We start from the raw sequence: 18,458 nt of genomic DNA, 5'->3' as shown, positions 1-18,458 counted from the left end.
AAAATTAATATTTACTATTTACGTCATTACCATTGCATAAATATTGTCAATTATTAACCAAATAGCATACTACTATTACATTTCTTCTCTTATAACAACTCTTTGTTTTTCCTAGGGTTATCAATTACCTAACATTTTAAAAATTTGATTACATTTCTATCTACTTCACAGTGGGTTTGTTCTATGTATTCTTTCAGAGCTATTAAACTTCTCTTAATACTACTGTATTTTCCACCTTGTCAAATGCATTAGATATTATAACATTTCTTTTTTATTTTTCCCTAGACACTCACCTCCCTTGTATCCTTACTGTAATTGAATAATACTATGTCAGAGGCCATGAAAATAGTAGTGAATCCTTGAATCTATGGGCTCCCACATTGTGACTATAAGGCATGGGTGAAATCTGTGCATCCGCCTCTATATATGTTGTTCCAGGATTCATAAGACTTTAGATCCACTAAGCATCTTGTAGACAATTTATTCCTACCATACTTATTATACAGAGGTAGGGAAACTGAGACTCAGAGAGTTCACTCTCTGGTAGTAGAGGCAGATCTAAAAGCACTTCTCTCAGATTTAGTTTTGCCAAAATTGAATGATCACTGATATGTCTGTTATTTATATTGTAAATGACAGGTATATAAAAAGTGCCACCAAGAATACTATCCCCAGCAAAAAATATCCTTCATAAATGAAAAAGAGATAAAGACATTCCCAGACCCAAAAAAAAAAAAAAAGCTATGGAAGTTTATCACCACTAAACCTGCCTTAAAAAAAAAATGCTAAAGGGGGTTCTTAAAGTTGAAATGAAAGAACACTAAGAACAACATGAAAATATATGACAGTATAAAGCCCACTTGTAACAGGAAATATATAGTGAAATTCAGTATACCCTAATACTGTAATTGTGTGTGTAAAGCATTTTATCTCTAGCATTAAAGTTTAAAAATCAATTATTAAAAATAACTATAGCTACAATAATTTATTAATGGATGTAAAATATAAAGATGTAAAGAGTGACATCAATAATATAGTATGTGGAGGAAGGAGAATTAAAAAGGTAGAGTTTTTGTATGAGATTGAAGATAAGGTGTTATAAGCTTAACACAGACTGTTATAGCTATGAGATATTTTATGTAAGCCTCATGTAACCACAAAGAACAAACGTATAGTAGATACACAAAAGATAAAATGAAAGGAATTAAAGCATATCACAACAGAAAAATAAATCACAAAGGAAGAGAGCAAGAGAGGAAGAACAAAGGAACTAAATGAATAGTCAGAAAACAATTAACAAAATGACAATAGTAATTTTCTACCTATCAAAAGTTAGTAATATTTTACCTATCAAAAATTAAATGTAAATGGCTTAAATTCTCCAATCAAAAGACAGAGAGTGGCTGGATGGACCAAACAAAACAAAACAAAAAACAAAAACAACAAAAAACCCCAAGGTCCAACAATATATTGCCTATAAGAGATTCATTTTAGCTTTAAGGAGACATAAGGCTGAAAGTAAAGGACTGGAAAAAGATATAGCAGGCAAATGGTAATCAAAAGAGAGTGAATATGCATAGCAGTGGCTACATACGTTTCAGATAAAGAAACCTTCAGTCAAAATTAGTCACAAGACGCTAACTATATTATGATAAAAGGATCAAGAGGATACAACAATTGTAAGTATATATGCACTCAACACTGGGACATGTAAATATTTAAGGCAAATATTAACAGAACAGAAGGCAACAAAAATTAAGAAACTTCAGATTGAAATAATATCAAGTATCTTTTTCAATTATAATGGGTATGAAGTTAGAAATCAATAACAGGAAGAAAACTGGAAAATTCACAAATACATGGAAATTAAACACCACGCTCCTGAACAACCAAAGGGTCAAGGAAGAAATCAAAGAGGAAATCAGAAAGAATCGTGAAAGAAATGAAAATGAAAACATAACATACCAAAACTTACAGGAAACAGAAAAAGCAATTCTAAGAGAAAAGCTTATAGTAATAAATGCCTAAATTAAGAAAAAAAAAATATCTCAAATAAACAACCAAACTTTACAGTTCAAGGAATTAGAAAAGAAGAACAAACTAAGCTCAAGGTTAGCATAAGGAAGAAAATAATAAACATTAGAGCAGAAATAAATGAAATAGAGACTAGAAAGACAATAGAAAAAAATCAAAACTAATAAGCTAGTTTATTAAAAAGGTGAGCAAATTCACACATTGTTAGCTAGATTAATCAAGAATAAAGGACTCAAATAAACAAAATTACAAATGAAAGAGGCAACATTAGAACTGACACCACAGAAATATAAAGAATTATAAAAGGTTACTATGATTGTTAACAAATAGGACAACCTAGAAGAAAATTAATAAATTCCTTGAAACATACAACCTACCAAGACTAAATCCGGAAGAAACAAAATCTGAGCAGAACAATAACAATTAAGGAGACTGAATCAGTAATCAAAAACTTCCCAATGAAGAAAAGCCCAGAACTAGAAAACTTCACTGCTGAATTCTACCAAACATTTAAAGAAGAATAATGCCAATCCTTCTCAAACTCTTCCAAAAAACTGAAGAGAAGGGAATACTTTCAACTCATTTTACAAGGCCAGGATTACCATGATACCAAAGCCAGATAAGGACACTATAACAGAAGAAATCTAGAGTCAATAGCCCCAATGAACACAGTTGCAAAAATTCTCAACAAAATACTAGCAAATCAAATTTGGCAGTATATTAAAAGGATCAAACACCATGAACAAGTTGAGATTTATTCCTGGGATGCAAGGACAGTTCAACATATACAATAAACATGATATATCACATTATTAGAACAAAAGATGAAATTCATCTGATCCTCTCAATACATGCAGAAGAAACATTTGAGAAAATTCAGATTCTTTCATAATAAAAGCTCTCAACAGAATGCATATAAAAGGAATATACCTCAACATAATAAAGTTACATATGGCAAAAACAGCTAACATAATACTCAGTGATGAAAAACTGAAAGCTTTTCTTCTAAAACCAAGAAGAAGACAAGAGTGCCCACTCTCACCATTCCTATTCAATATAGTCATAGAAATCCTAGCCAGAGTAATTAGGCAACAAAAAAAAAAAAAAAAAAAAAAAGGAGAGGGGGAGGACATCCAAATTGGAAAGGAAAAAGTAAAATTGTCTCTGTTTGTTGATGGAATGATTGTATATACAGAAAACGCTAAAGATTCAACCAAAAAACTGTTAAACTAATAAATGAATTCTGTAATGACGCAGAATACAAAATAAGAATACAAAAATGAGTTGCATTTCATACAATGGTAACAAACTATCTGAAAGAAAAATAAAGAAAATGATTCCATTTACAGTAGTATCAAAAATAATAAAATACTTGGAAATAAATTTAACCAAGGAGAATAAAGATATGTACACTGAAAAATGTAAGACACTGATGAAAGAAATTGAAGAAGACAGAAACAAACGGAATGTTATCCTATGTTGATGGATTGGAAAAATTAATATTGTTAAAATGTCCATATTACCCAAAGCCATCTATAGATTCAAAGCAATCCCTATCAAAATCCCAATTTTTCACAGAAACAGAAAAAAATAATCCTAAACCTTGTACAGAACAACAACAAAAATTCCAAATAGAGAAATCTTGAGAAATAACAAAGCTGGAGTCATCACACTCTTGATTTCAAACTATACTCCAAAACGACAGTGATTAAACAGTATGGTACGAGCCTAAAAAGAGACACAGAGACCAATGGAACAAAACTGACAACCCAGGAATAAAACCATGCATATAAGTTTAATATTTAACAAAGGAGCTAAGAATACTCAAGTGGGAGAGGATAGTCTTTTCAATGAATCATGATGGGAAAACTGGAAATCAACATGCAAAAGAATAAAACTGGACCCCTGTTTTACAGCATTCACAAAAATTAACTCAAAATGGAGCCAAGACTTAAGACTTGAATGTAAAACTCCTAGAAGAAAACATAGGGAAAATGCTCCTTGACATTGGTCTTGGTAATGATTTTTTTGTATATGACACCAAAAGAGCAAGCAACAAAGGCAAACATAAACAGGTGGGATGATATCAAAGAAAACAGTATATTCAGAGCAAAGGAAAAATCAACAAAATAAAGAGGTAACCTACAAAATGGGATAATATGCAAGCCATATATATGATAAGGGGTTAATATTCAAAATATATAAGGAATTCATAAAATTCAACAGCACAAAAAAATATAATCCAATTTTAAAATGGGCAAAGGACCTGAAAACATACAAATGGCTGAAAGGTACCTGGAAAGATGTTCAATATCACTGATCATCAGGGAAGTGAAAGTCAAAACCATGAGTTATCTCCTTCGACCTGTCAGAATGGCTATTATCAAAAAGACAAGTGATAACAAATACTGGCCAGGATGTGGAGAAAAGGAAACCCTGGTGCACTGCTGGTGGGAATGTGAATTGGTGCAGCCACTACGGAAAACAGTAAGGAAGGTTCTCAAAAAATTAAAACTACCAATGATCCAGCAATCCCACTTCTGGGTATATTTCTGAAAGAAACGAAATCATTATCTCGAAGAGATATCTGCACTCCCATGTTCACTGCAACATTATTTACAATAGCCAAGACATGGAAATAACTTAAATGTCCACCAACAGATGAATGAATTTAAAAAATGTAGTGTATATTTTTACAGTGGGATATTATTCAGCTACAAAAAAGAAATTCTGCCATTCATAACAGCATGGATGGAATTTGAGGGCATTACACTATGTGACTGGAGAAAGACAAATACTGTTTACATCTAAAAAAAAGCGAAACTCATAGAAACAGAGAGTAGAATAACAGTTGCCAGGGTCTGGGGGTTAGGGAAAATGAAGAGATGTTGGTCAAAGGGCATAAACTTCCAGTTACAGACAAATAAGATCTGGAGGATCGAATGTAAAGCATGGTGACTATAATTAAATATACTGTATTACATACTTGAAAGTTGTTAGGAGAGTACATCTTAGATGTTCTCACAACAACAACAATAACAAAAAAGGGTAATTATGTGAAGTGATGGTGTGTTAACTAACCTTACTGTGGTAATTATTTCACAATATAGGCATGTATCAAATTATCACATTGTATACTTTAAACTTACGTAATGTGACATGTCTATTATATCTCAATAAAGTTGGGGAAAATTTTATTATAAAGCTATAGTAATCAAGACAATATGGTACTCACATATGGAGAGACATATATATCAATGAAAAAGAATTGAGAATTCAGAAACAGTTCCTTACATTTGAGATCAATTGATTTAGCAAGGGTCCCAGATCAATACAGAGGTGGGGGAGGGAGGAAATTTTGCTGAAATAGCTAAATATCCACACGCAAAAAATGAAGTTACACCTTTACCTCACAAAATATGCAAATACTAACTTAACATTGTTATAGACTTAAATGAAATTGCTAAAACTTAAAACTCTAAGCTGAAATCAGAATAAATCTCTTTAATTGGATTTGGCAATGGTTTTTTGGAAATGACACCAAAGCACAAACAACAAAAGAAAAAATACGTAAATCCTACTTTATTAAAATTGTACATCAAAACACCCTATCAATAGACTGATTGTAGTGGTCATTTCACCATATATATAAATATTGAATCATTATGCTATACAACTGAAACTAATATATGGTTATATGTCAATTATACCTCAAGGTTTATTTTGTTTTTACTTGCTACTTTTTTTTTATTATGTTATGTTAGTCACCATAAAGTACTTCATTAGTTTTTGATGTAGTGTTCCGTGATTCATTATTTGTGTGTAACACCCAGTGCTTCATGCAATACATGCCCTCCTTAATATCCATTACTGGGCTAACCCATCCCCCCACACCCCTCCCCTCTGAAACCCTCAGTTTGTCTCCCATAGTCCATAGTCTCTCATGGTTCGTCTCCCCCTCTGATTTCCCCCCCTTCACTTTTTCCTTCCTTCTCCTAATGACATGTCCTCCATGCTATTCCTTATGTTCCACATATGAGTGAAACCGTATGATAATTGCTTTTCTCTGCTTGACTTATATACCTCAAGGTTTAAAAAGCCAACTATCAAAGAAGTGAAGAGACAATCCTCAGAAAGGGAGAAAATATTTACAAATCTATACCTGATAAATGTCTTGTATGCAGAATATATAAAGGACTCACAAATCAACCATTGAAAGACAAAGAACCCAAGCAAAGGATATGAATAAGCGTTTCCTCAAGGAAGATATTCCCCCAAGGAAAGCTCAACGTCATTAGTTATCACAAAAATGCAAATCAAAACCAGGAGATACCACTTCACATCTACTAGGATTGCTAAAATAAAAAAGACAAACAATAACAAGTGCCGGCAAGGATGTAGAAAAATTGGAACCCTTATGCATTGTTCGTGGAATTGTAAAATGATGCAGCCACTTTGGAAAACAGTTTGGTAGTCCCTTAAAAAGTTAAATAGTGTTTCCATATGACCCAGAAATTCTATCCCTAGATACTTAGCCAAGAGAATTGAAAACATATGTCCACACAAAAACCTGTACATATATGTTCATAACACCAGAATTGATAATAAATCATATCCATACAATGGAATATTATCCACCCATAAAAAGGACTGAAATATTGATATATGCTACCAGTATTTCAGTAAAGAACACTGAACACATTAGGCTAAGTGAAAGAAGCCAATTACAAAAGGCCATATATTGTATGATTCAATTTTTATTAAATGGTGAGAATAGGCAAATCCACAGGGATAGAAAGCAGATAAAAGCTGTCAGAAGCCAGGGGATAGAGAGAACAGAGAGTTATTAGTAATGGGGCTTCTTATTGAGGTGATAAAAATGTTCTGTAATTAGATGGCAGTGATGTTGCACAATCTACAAACACAAAAATAAACCACTGAACTGTATATTAAAAAAACCCATTTCTCATATAGCTTATCATATGCCACGACATATGTCAAAATCTATTTGGAGATGATGGGAAGATAGCAATATGTTGTGTCAGTAAAGACAGAATAATTACTATGTGTAATAAAAATTAGTTTCTTAATAACACATAAATTTCCTTTATTAAAATTAGCATAACATCTTTTTAACCTAAAGCACTACTGATGCTGAATTCGCCTTATTGAATGATAATTTGTTTCATTTTTACTATCTAAACCTCTTCAGAGAACATTTTTGGAAAAAAGAATTTTCATCTTGAGCTTATTATCCTTGTTAATTGTCTAAGTGCATGTTTGTGTCTCTGTGTATACTGGCATAGAACAAAAAAAAGAGAGAGAGGTTCACTCTATTAGTATCATCTTTTTACCTTATAACTTGTCATTTTCACCATTTTTCAGGTATTTTCTTTTTTTTTTTTTAAAGATTTTATTTATTTATTCGATAGAGACAGCCAGCGAGAGAGGGAACACAAGCAGGGGGAGTGGGAGAGGAAGAAGCAAGCTCATAGCGGGAAGAGCCTGATGTGGGGCCCGATCCCATAACGCCCTTTCAGGTATTTTCTGAAGTAACTAGTTAGTTTTGGAGTTGTACGGACACATCACTGACTTTTAAAAGAAATGCAATCCTTAGACACAGGGCTCCAGGATTTCCTTTCTCTCAAACAGTTCTACACCACGGAAGAACAATGCTGAGGGTACAGTCTACATCTGGATAGTTCCCTGTATGTATAATGCATTCTAACATTTTCATCAATAACCCCTTTTAATCTTGATTATGTTTGAATTTGAAAACCAAACCTAAGCATATCAGCACTCAAACTCTTTTGGCAATGAGTTTAGAGTCAATACACACTGTCTGAAAGAAGAAAATAATAGAAAAGGAAATGCAGCAATCAGCATTCTTGCAGCTAAATGATATAGGGGTAACAAAATTTACCATTGAAAGGAATAAAGAGAAAGGTACTACTGATGGTGGTTGTCATTCTCAATGCTGGCCAACTGAATGATGTCCAACCTACATTGAGAATCTTGAGGGTTTGGTCTCCTTTAGCTCTTCAAAACAATGACATCATCCCACAAGAAGCAGAAAGGAAATACCCTCCATGGAATTATAGCCTTTATTGAATAGCCTAAAATTAACTCAATATTACTGTGATGGTTTTGTTGTAGTTACTAGTAATAACTTGCATTTTGACCATGGTGTGTTCAAAGCACTTATACATTTATTTTATTTTATTATCATAGTCATCATCTAATATCAGAAGAGATTAGGTATTATTAGTATCACTGTCCACATAAATAAATTGAAATACAGATCTAACTTCTCGGTTTTGCAACCTGTTCACAGGCTCCCATACCTTTCTCTTCTAAAACAAAAACATGTGGAACATAAACCACTGACATGATCTAACCTAGTCCTTAACAAACATTTACATATTTTCAGACTAGCTCCTAAGAACAATTTATGCCTGGTTAGAATAACAAAGAAGAATGCAAAAAAAACTTTAAGTCCAAATACATTCTGTCACAAGGAGTGCCCTGAACACTCAATACCTGATGCTTAAGAAAGTTTAAAAGAAAAGAGCCAGTATTCAGCACCAGCTATGGAGAGTATCTTCTTCAGTTTGTGTGTGCATCCGTCTCTTAGAGAATACTGACTATGTGAGACATTGTGCACCAGAGAATACTGGTGCATTTCCTCATGAAAAGGGTCTAAGATGAGATAAAATGTTATTGATGCATTTAATAAATTTATAAAGAAATTATTTTAAAAGTTTTTGGGAATGAGAATAAGAGGGTGATATTTCAAGTCTCCTTTTAGGATGAATTTTATTAAGGGAACAAATAAACTGTATATGCATATCATTTTTTGCAATTATTATTATTCAGTAAATATTTAATATTAATCTCTCTGTGTCAGGTTTATTCTGGGCACTGAAGATATAGCCATAAACAAGAACTAGAGGTCTTTGCCCTCAAGGAGCTTACATTACAGTAGATGGAAATGGACAATAAGCAAATACAAGAAGTAAAAGACTAACAGAGAGTGGACGCTTATATAGAGAGAGAACTAATACAGGCCAATGCAAGGAAATATCTCAGTAGTTATTTTTTATTGGATAGTCAGGGAAGGCCTCTGCTGAAGGTGTTATTTAAGCTGATATTTAAATTATCAGAAGAAACAAATTGAACAAAGATGTGGTAAGAGCACCACAGTGTTCTAAAATGAAAGGAGCTTGTAGCTTTTCTAGAAATGGTCTTTGGGTTGCTTTTTTTAGTTAATCTCCCCCCCATCATCTTTTCTTGTATAAACTCAGCCTTTGTAGTCCTTAATAAATTGAAAACAATCTATGGCAAAATTGTACTGTTTTCTTTGGAAAATAAAAGATAAATATGTAGGTAAGTTTGTCTGTCTGTTTGTTTAAATGGAATGAGCCTGACTTGGTGAAAAACAAAAAGAAATCCATGGTGGCTAAATGACCGGGGTTACCTACCAGATGGTGTTGGAGAGAAGGTAGGAGCCAGATTACATGGGATGCTGGTGAACTAGAATAAGAATTTATTCATGTACTGAAAGGAAAGGTCTAGCACACAGGAAGAAATTGATGATGACGGCAGAGGAGCATCATAACCTAACAACATAATACTAGCTTTTTACTTGCTCCTCTCTCGCTTTATGTGATGTTTGGGGGCAACTTAATATGAGTACAAGCATAATCATCCTATAAAAATGAAAATGGTGAAGTCTCCCAGTAAAGACAGCTTCATTAATTTTGACTTTGATGTAAACTCTCTGCTCTGGACAATGAGCGATTATGTATAAAAATGAAAATAGAAAATAGAGATGCATAAAAATTTTATCTAAAAATCAAGATAAATATCTCTTGGATGACAAGGGAGAAAAATATAAAGTGGTCAGCCCAGATGAAAGCCATGAGCTGTAGAATTCTAAGTTTGAAAAAGACACTGACAACCTGCAGGGAAAAAGAGATAGGAACCAGGTTTTTATTTGGGGCAAGAGGCTTTGGTGAAGCGCTCTCCCTTTTTGGATAAAGGACTGAAATATATTTCCACCAATTGTCTAGAACAGTAATCTACACTGGAGGTACTTTTCCCCCCAGGGGACATTTGGTAATGTCAGGAAACATTTTGGTTGTCAGAACCGGAGATGTAAAGATGCTACTCATGGGGCACCCAAGTGGCTCAGTCAGTTGAGCAGCTGATTCTTGGTTTTGGAGCAGGTCATAATCTTGCAGTCATGAGATCAAGGCCCACGTAGGGCTCTGCACTCAGCATGGAGTCTGCTTCAGATTCTTTATTCCTCCAGCTCATGCTCTCTCTCAAATAAATAAATGAAATCTTTTAAAAGAGAAAAAAAGATGCTACTCAAATCTAATATAGAGAGACCATGGATTCTATAAAACATTCTACAACTAATACACACACACACACACACACACACACACACACACACAAAGCCCTCCAACAACAAAGAATTGTTTGGTGCAAAATATTGACAGTGCCAGTATATAAAGAATGCACTACTGAGTGCCAAGCCTCAACAATGAGAAATCTTGGTCTAAAGGCCCACTTTTAGTCACTTAAAGTCTAGAGGCAGCAGAAAACACAGGCAAAGTCTCTCAACCAAAAACTAAGCTACTGGCTCAGGGATTGGATCTGTCAGCTCCCCGATTATCACTTAGAAGCAGGAGCCACACAATAAATAATGTGACCTGCTTACAGACTGCAGTCCTGAAAGGCAAGCACTAAACCCCACAGTAATGGAAGAGTGGGAACAGAGGAGTGAAAAACACCAATTCAAAATGACCTTTTCAATCAAAATACTAAAATGTGAAGAAATGCTAAGACAGAAAACAAAACTAACAATTAGAACATAAATACACTTAAGATATAATTAGTTTTAAGGAAAACTGATAAAGATTTTTAAAGGGTACTTATAATTATTAATAGGGAATATAAGTATAAATATCAGAAAAAAACAAAGAAAAAATAAAACAAGAAGTTGAAATACAACAAAAATTCATGAAGTGGATTTTATACTAGACTAGACATAGTCAAAGAGAACTGGGCTATACTTGCCACCATTAGAATTTAAACTCCATGAGGGCAGAGATCAGTGGTCTTGTTCCTTCCTGTACTGAACACACAGCACAGTGCCTGGTCTAAGACATAGTCTTAATTAACATTTGTCAGTTGAGTGAAAGAATCACTTTGACTCAAGGTTTGTGAACATTGGACCTATTCTTCTAATAAAGTATATGAAATACTCTCCTAAAAAAAAGAAAGAGACTGGGCTTATAACTGGGCTATAAAAGTTGTGGAATTCATTTAGAGCAGAGAGAAAGAGAGATAAAAAAGAATAAAAAATATGAAAAGTCAGCTACGGAACATAAAGGATAATCTTCAGCTTCCAATATATATTGTATAAGAATTTCAGTAAACATAAAAAAGGAAATGGATGAAAATCAGTATCTATAAAGAAGAGCTGAGAATTTTCCAAGATTCGAGAAAGACACACATCCTCTAATCAAAACATATTCCAAATTCTAAGCAAGATGGATAAACATAAACCTATTCTTAGTTATATCATAGCATATCATATCTAGAAGGAATATAAAATCTTAAAACCAACAGGGAAGAAAGTGTACAATCAAAGCAGGTAAATTCATCTATAAGATAGCCAATGAAGATGAAATAATGCCTTCCAAATATCTGAGGAAAATGCCTGAAAATTTAGAATTTTATACTCACCTATACTCTCTTTTAAGAGTAGAAGTGAAATAAAGACTTTTTTATACATACAAAGGCTATAAGAGTTTATCTCCCATAGACCCTCCATGAAACAAATACTAAATGATAGTTTTCTGGAAGAAGAACATGAAGGAAGAGCCTTGGGATCCAGAATGAATGTGGAGTGAAAGTAGAAAGTGCATATTTTTTTTAAAAAATAAAAAACCCTGTCACTCACACACATTCATTCTCTGCAAAATAATTAGGATACCAGTAAATTGGTACAAGACCCTAGCATTGTAAATAAATCTCCTATAAACTTAATCAAAGACCAGTAATAAGTAGAGAGGTACCATCACAGGATCTACCCAGGAATATTATAAGGCAATACATACATACATACATACATACATACATACACAGGAAACACACTGGGGGAAAAACAGAAAATACTCACTGAAATCTTATGATCATATATTTTGTTACGAGTTTTAAAGTTTTGAATTAGTTCTTTGAATGTAGAGCACAAAGGAGATCTGTAAGAGTCTGGAGAAGCTATGGCAAGACAACAAAAAGTGAAAATTTGAATTTGCAAAGATCCAAAAAGAAGCGGAAGAATAATAATCACACAATGACAGCCACATAAAACCACTGGAAGTAGCTCAAGAATAATAGCCATTGCTTAAAACATAGCAAAGGACAGAGATGACATGACTGAGCCAAGTGAAGGAATGAAAATAAAACAGAGATAGGCAAATAATATCCAGCATATGGTTAACTGGTATCTTCAAGAAAGAGGAGCAAAATAATAGAAGAAAAAAAGAAAACTTAAAGAAAAAGTTTCACAAATAAAAGACTTCAGTCATAAGTTAGTGCCTTAGGAAATATTAATCTATAGCAATCAACAGAAAGATATACTCTAGTAAAAATGTTGGATTTCAAGGATGAAAAAAGATGAATAAAGTAAGTAAAGCCTAGTAAAATCTCTGGATTTCAAAGATGAATAAAGAATCCTTTGTTTGACCAACAAAAAAAGTCAAGTCATCAAAACAGAGGTGACAATTTAGGCAGGCCTCAGACTTTTTTTTTCCATAGCAAGTCTTAATATGAAGAAACTATAAAGCAATGCCTACGAAGTCTGAAGAAAGTGTGACATAAGACATAACCAGACCAACTGTGGCCCAAATATAAAGGTAAGACAATTTTTTAAATGAAAAATTAAAATATAGTTCCCAAGAGTTTTCTATAGAAATTACCAGAGAAAACAGAAAACCTAGGACACAAGAATGAATGCTGAGTATTGGATTCATTTTATCACAAAATTAAGACTAAAATAATGTGGAGACTATAGTTACAAAAGAGAATATAACTGTAAAAACTTTACTAATAAAGCTGATAGAAGGGAAGATGAGAGGCAGTGAATGTGGGTGGATTTCTCCAACTGTTATCACCAAGTATCAAGAGATATTTAGATACAATAAATCAAGTAACAGTGGGTATAAATATATTTAAAGACATCAGATAACATTAATAAAAATAATATATTCAACAAAAAATTGAGTGGCAAAATAGAGATACAAATGGAGAATCTAAAATTGTACTAATTCCATCATTGCTTATAGAAAGGAATCAATAAATATAATTGTTAGTTCACAAACTGGACACAGATGGCCAGAAGAGACTAAAGACAGAGGCAGGCCACAGCACATGGGCAGGTGGCAGTTTTAGCATGCAAGGGAATTTATGAGGCTTGCTAGCTTGGGCAGTCAAGTAATGAGTAGCTCTCCACATCCACTGCCAGAATCTTCACAGTTTATATAGAGAGGTATGAATAGGGTTCAGATGTTCTCAAGGACACATTGATCTTCCAAGGCCATGACCTTGAAAGGGACTCCTGACTGTGGGAATGGTGGGCAGAGCATGCATCCAAGGACAGGGGAGGGGTGAGGAGCCTCCAATTGCTAGATTGCCCAAATCTAGCTTGAGGGTCAACCATTGGTTCTGACCTCTTGATGACTTCCTCTATAGCTCATAAAAATGAAAAAAAGAATTACTAAAACAAAAAAGTAATCTCTGAATATGTATATACACAGAAACACAAATCTTATAAAACAAAGAATATAGGAGCAATAAAATATAACAGATTAAGGATAAATGTATCTCTTATCAATAAATATACTATATGTTTTATACATATAGTACGATTTAAGAGTATGTTAAAAGACAAGTGCAAAGCAAGATTTAATTCACTGCAAATTAAAAAGACACACTGTCATAATCTAGGCTTTCCCAAAAAAGGAGTTGATATAGGTAGTTAATTTGGGGAAGTAATCCCAAGGATCAGGAGTGGAGGGCTGGGATAGGTGAATCAGGGAAAGGGTGTGTGTCATGGAGTGGATTACCACTAGAACCTCCATGCATTCATGTGAATATACCAATTGTCCCTCCAAAACATGGAAAAGGAGAGTATTTATTTGTGGTCTCCTGTCCTCCATTAGTCATGAATTTTTGCTGATGATAATGACTGAGCAGGTATGTAGATATTTAGCTTCATGTCACAGAGGAGGTAAGAGGCTGTCAGATCACCCACACAAAAAGCCAGCTGCAGTAACAGCTGGGGTAAAAAGTGGGCTCAGGGAATAGGACACAGAGGACAAGCTGTGCATGATACACACACCTAAAGGAAATGGCTCAGATAGGTTGAAAGTAAAACAACTCAGCAAAGGCTTATTGGGTATTTACATGGAAGAAAAATTCAGACAAGGTTGAATTTAGGGTAAATATTATCAAAAGGGTACAATTCACAGGGAAATCTAAAAGTTACAAATATCTTTGAACCAAATAACATACAGTCATTATCATAAAGCAAAAACTACAGAAAACACAGGAGAAAGAAACAGAAAACCAAATCAAAATAAAATTTCAGGAACAATTGGGAGTCCAAGATTACAAAGTGAAATATGAAGAATATTTAGAACATAAAAATTAAATAGAGTAAAAGGGAGAAAATGTAAAAGAGTTACTTCAAAAAAGTAAATGGCCCAGGTGCTTTCATCAAGAAATTCTACCAAACTTTTTTTGAGATATAATTGATATATAACATTATATTAGTTTCAGGTGTACAACATAATGATTTGATATGTGTATATATTACAAAATGATCACCGCAATAAGTTTATTTAACATCCATCAATGCACATAGTTAACAAATTTTTTCTTCTGATAAGAACTTTTAAGATCTATTCTCTTAGCAACTTTCAAGTACAGTATTATTACCTATAACTATTACAAGACAGTGTTATTAACTATAATCATCATACTGTACATTACATCCCCATGACTTACTAAGAAGCAGATATCTCCAGTACTATTACAACTCTTCCAGAAAAAAAGATTTAAAAAGAAAAGCACCCAAATAATTATAATGAAGTAACTATAACAACAGTACCAAATCCTAACAAAAATTGAACCCACAAAAAAAGAAACTACAGATCAATTACCTTTATAAGTATTAATGTAAATGTCACAAAAATACTGGCAAATGGGATACAGGAGAATTTTCTAAAATAATAAACCATGGTAATGTGTTTTATTCAAAGACTATAAAATAGTTTAATATTAGGAATCTCTTATATAATTCACCATATTTATTTTCTGTTTCATGAATAGAAAAATCATACAAAACTACATAATTGCTGAAAAGGCATTACAAATTTTAACAACTATTCTTCATAAATCAATTTTTTTAAACAAAATACATGGATATTTCTGTGTATTTGTATCTATGTTAATATGTGTATTTGATAGGGAAACACAACTAGAAAATTTCTCATTAAAGTCCTAGAGCAAAACGAGATCTTTTTTTTCACATTTATGTTTAATATTGATCTAGAAGAAATAGCAAAAGGAAGGAAGGAAGGAAGGAAGGGGAGAGAGAAGGAAAGGAAGGAAGGAAGGTAGGAAGGAAGGAAAGAAAGAGAAAAGAAAAGAAAGAACTGAGGTATAAAAACAGGAAAAATGAAGGTAAGATTTATCCCTATTTGAATGAATTGTATTCATTATTGTTATTATTAACTGGAAACTCCAAAAAGAATCAAGTGAAAATATTTCAAATACCAAGATAAATTATTAATTTCACTAGGTAAAAAATATGTAGAAATCAAAAGTTTTCATATATTAAAAAAAAAAGCACACGTAATGGAAGAAAAATCAATAGCATCCAAAAAAATAAAATACCTAGGAAATGAATTTAACAAGAATTGCGTAGGAAATCCATTGGAAGAAATCTTTTTTTTTTTTTAAGATTTTATTTATTTATTTGACAGAGAGAGAGACAGCCAGTGAGAGAGGGAACACAAGCAGGCGGAGTGGTGGAGAAAGAAGCAGGCTCCCAGCAGTGGAGCCTGATGTGGGGCTCGATCCCAGAATGCCGGGATCACGCCCTGGGCCGAAGGCAGACGCTTAACGACTGAGCCACCCAGGCACCCCTGGAAGAAATCTTTAAAACGGTACTAAGGAATCACAAAAAGACAAATATATAGACCCACGTTCTTGAATACATATCAAAAAGATGTCAGTTTTCCCTGTGTTGAACTATATTTAATGGAACTCCCCCGAAAAATACAAACAGTTTTTCACCAGGCAAGCTGATCTGCTATTCATAGAAAAACATTAACGAACAAGAAAATCCAGGGAAAGTCTGAAAGAGTAAGGAAGGGAAAATTGCACTAGCCTATACTAAACCTTATTATAAAATTACAGTACTTAACAATACATGAGTAGACAGATCATCCAAATAGAACTGCAAGTCCAGAATTAAACCTAAAAATAACCTAATATAAGATAAATGTGGTACTTTATTTCAATGAAAAAGGATAGATTATTCAATAAATTGTTTTGAGATACATGGCTTGCTTTCTAGATTCCTACCTCACACTTACATAAAAAAATAAATTTCAGGGGCGCCTGGGTGGCTCAGTCGTTAAGCGTCTGCCTTCGGCTCAGGTCATGATCCCAGGGTCCTGGGATCGAGCCCCACACATTGGGCTCCTTGCTCAGAGGGAAGCCTGCTTCTCCCTTTCCCATTCCCCCCGCTTGTGTATCTCTTGCTCTGTCAAATAAATAAATAAAATCTTAAATAAATAAATACATACATACATACATACATTTCAGATACAGCAAAGATTCAAATATCAACCTTGTAAGAAAGTACTACATGAAATTTTGGGAGAACTTTTTTCTATATAATTTTGGAAGAAGATCTTTCTAGGTAAGACACAAAGCCTAGAAACCCAAGATGTAGAAATTAATAAATTTGACTAATCAAAGGGTTTTTTTAAATTATCTGCTAGGCAAAAAATATCATGAATTATATCAAAAAGGTAACTACAGGCTGAGAGAAATATTTGAGTCTCATTTCACAAAGGCCTAATTTTTTTAAAATTCAATTACTTAACATATAACATATTTATTTCAGGGGTACAGGTCTGTGATTCATCTGTCTTATATAATACCCAGTGCTCATTACAACACATACCTTCCTCAATGTCCATCACCCAGTTCCCCATCCCTCCACTCCCCTCTCCTCCACCAACCCCTAGTTTGTTTCCTATGATTAAGAGTCTCTTATGGTTTGTCTCCCCCTCTGGTTTTGTCTTGTTTCATTTTTTCCTCTCTTCCCCTATGAGTCTTTGCCTTGTTTCTTAAATTCCACATATCAGTGAGATCATATGATAATTGTCTTTCTCTGATTGATTTATTTCGCTTAGCACAATACCCTCTAGTTCCATCCATGTCATTAAATGGCAAGATTTCATTTTTTGATGGCTGCGTAATATTCCATTGTGTGTGTATGTGTGTTTGTGTGTATATATATACACCACACCTTCTTTATCCATTCATCTGTTGATGGAGCTTTTTTCCATAGTTTGGCTATTGTGAACATTGCTGTTATAAACACTGGGGTGCAGGTGCCCCGTTGAATCACTTCCTTTGTATCTTTGGGGTAATAACCCAGTAGTGCAATTGCTGAGTCATAGGATAGCTCTATTTTCAACTTTTTGAGGAACCTCCATACTGTTTTCCAGAGTGGCTGCACCAGCTTGCATTCCCAGCAACAGTGTTTCTCCACATCCCCACCGACATCTGTCATTTCCTGACTTGTTAATTTTAGCCATTCTGACTGGTGTGAGGTGGTTATCTCATTGTGGTTTTGATTTGTATTTCCCTGATGCCAAGTGATGTGGAACACTTTTTCATGTGTCTGTTGGCCATTTGGATGTCTTCTTTGAACAAATGTCTGTTCGTGTCTTCTGCCCATTTCTTGATTGGGTTATTTGTTCTTTGGGTGTTGGGTTTGATAAATTCTTTATAGATTTTGGATACTAGCCCTTTATCTGATATGTCATTTGCAAATGTCTTCTCCCATACTGTTGGTTGTCTTTTGGTTTTGTCAAACGTTTCCTTTGCTGTACAAAAGCTTTTTATCCTGATGAAGTCCCAAGTTCATTTTTGCCTTTGTTTCCCTTGCCTTTGGAAATGCATCTTGCAAGAAGTTGCTGTGGCTGAGGTTGAAGAGGTTGCTGCCTGTGTTTTCCTCTAGGATTTTGATGGATTCCTGTCTCACATTTAGGTCTTTTACCCATTTTGAGTCTATTTTTGTGTATGGTGTAAGGAAATGGTCCAGT

The sequence above is a fragment of the Ursus maritimus genome, unplaced genomic scaffold, assembly GCF_017311325.1.
Source record: "Ursus maritimus isolate PB19 unplaced genomic scaffold, ASM1731132v1 scaffold_34, whole genome shotgun sequence".
In the NCBI taxonomy this organism is placed as follows: Eukaryota; Metazoa; Chordata; class Mammalia; order Carnivora; family Ursidae; genus Ursus; species Ursus maritimus.
Note: the sequence above shows the minus strand (reverse complement) of the source record.